Source organism: Entelurus aequoreus, linkage group LG15, assembly GCF_033978785.1.
Source record: "Entelurus aequoreus isolate RoL-2023_Sb linkage group LG15, RoL_Eaeq_v1.1, whole genome shotgun sequence".
Classification (NCBI taxonomy): domain Eukaryota; kingdom Metazoa; phylum Chordata; class Actinopteri; order Syngnathiformes; family Syngnathidae; genus Entelurus; species Entelurus aequoreus.
This window is the reverse complement of record NC_084745.1, coordinates 36,108,077-36,110,429: the sequence shown is the minus strand read 5'-3', so window position 1 is coordinate 36,110,429 and position 2,353 is coordinate 36,108,077.

Below are 2,353 nucleotides of genomic sequence, written 5' to 3'. Positions count from 1 at the left end.
CTGCCAATCATATGACATGAACGCCTTCAACTTCCTGTTTGTCAACACGTCACTTTCTCATGACATGTCAACAAATACCAGCAGTTCTGCCTTCCACCACTAGAGGTAGACATGACAGAAAGCCTCGCGTGTAGTCAACTCGCGCTTTTCATGGCGTTATGTCGTAAACTTATTTAAATGTTTCATGTATAATATGAATAACTTTCAAAAATATTTTAAAACTACAAAAAAAATGTGTATTTCTTGTGTTTTATTTTTGTCCGTTGTTATCAAATGTAGATACTTTTTCTCATGCTTTCTGATCTCTCTCTCTCTATGTCAGTGGTTCTTAACCTGGGTTCGATCGAACCCTAGGGGTTCGGTGAGTCGGCCTCAGGGGTTCGGCGGAGCCTCCGCCACGGAGGTAAAGACACATCCGACTTATCGTGTAAATAAAAACTTCTCCCTATCAGCGTATTATGGATACCCCCAAACAATGTTCCCTCTAATTTTCCATCTGATTTGCAGGTTTTTTGATTGATCGATTGAAACTTTTACTAGCAGATTGCAAAGGAAGAGAATACACTATATGAAACAGTACAGTTTACACAGTACAGTACATATTCCGTACAATTGACCACTAAATGGTAACACCCGAATACGTTTTTCAACTTGTTTAGGTAGAACTTGCACCTGGCTCGCTGACTACAAGCTATCCATACACGGAATCCATCCTGTTTGGGTCCCACATCAACCTTAAGAAAGTCAATGACTTCACTATAAAAGTAGGTGACATTGTTATCACCAGGAAAGATGAGGTCACCTACCCAGGTTCCATTCTAGAGGCTAACCTTTCCTGTGATAAAATGGCAACCAAGGTAATCAAAAAGGTTAACCAACGAACGAGATTTCTCTACAGAATCTCCTCTCTGGTCAACAAAAGCACCATGAGGATTCTGGCGGGAACTCTTGTTCAACCCTTTTTCGATTACGCATGCACCTCCTGGTACCCTAGCACCTCCAAAACCCTCAAATCTAAACTCCAAACATCCCAGAACAAGCTAGTCAGGTTACTTCTAGACCTCCACCTCAGGTCCCACCTCACTCCTACCCACTTCTCCAAAGTGGGCTGGCTCAAGGTGGAGGACAGAGTAAAACAACTTGCACTGAGCCTAGTCTATAAAATCCACTACACCTCCCTGATACCGAAGTACATGTCAAACTACTTCCTTAACGTAAATGACCACCATAACCACAACACCAGGGGGAGCTCCACTAACCATGTTAAACCCAGATTCCGAACTAACAAAGGTCTTAACTCATTCTCTTTCTATGCCACATCAATGTGGAATGCGCTCCCAACAGGTATAAAAGAAAGGGCATCTCTATCCTCCTTCAAAACCGCAATAAAAGTTCACCTCCAGGCAGCTACAACCCTAAACTAACACCCTCCCTGGATTGCTAATAATCAAATATAAACAATCAAATGCAGATACTTTTTCTTATGCCTTCTGATCTCTCTCTCTCTCTCTCTGATTGTAAATAATTCAATGTGATTATCTTGTGTGATGACTGTATTATGATGATAGTATATATCTGATAGTATATATCTGTATCATGAATCAACTTAAGTGGACCCCGACTTAAACAAGTTGAAAAACTTATTCGGGTGTTACCATTTAGTGGTCAATTGTACAGAATATGTACTTCACTGTGCAACCTACTAATAAAAGTCTCAATCAATCAATCAAAGGTCGGTTAATCAATTCATGGTAATGTGTGTAAGGTGTGTAATTTGTTGTGAGTTCATGCACTGTGTTGGTTTTGTTCTTTGAACAAGGTGATGTTCATTTTGTACACCAATAAAAAAACATGACTTTTTCTTGAATTTGAAAAAAAACAACATTTTATTTTTCAATAAAGAAGGGTTCGGTTAATGCGCATATGAAACTGGTGGGGTTCGGTACCTCCAACAAGGTTAAGAACCACTGCTCTATGTCCACTACTTGCTGTACATATCCTACCAAGTCAGACCTACACTGTTTCAATGTCCATTTCTCTGTTCTCAATTGTTGATGACTGAAGTGATGATAACAACCAAACCTACCCCCCCCCTCTCCACATCCCACACCCCGGATTGTAAATAATGTAAATAATTCAATGTATATACCCTGATGATTATCTTGTGTGATGACTGTATTATGATGATAGTATATATCTGTATCATGAATCAATTTAAAGTGGACCCCGACTTAAACAAGTTGAAAAACTTATTCGGGTGTTACCATTTAGTGGTCAATTGTACAGAATATGTACTTCAATGTGCAATCTACTAATAAAAGTTTCAATCAATCAATCAATCCTTTCTGTCTCC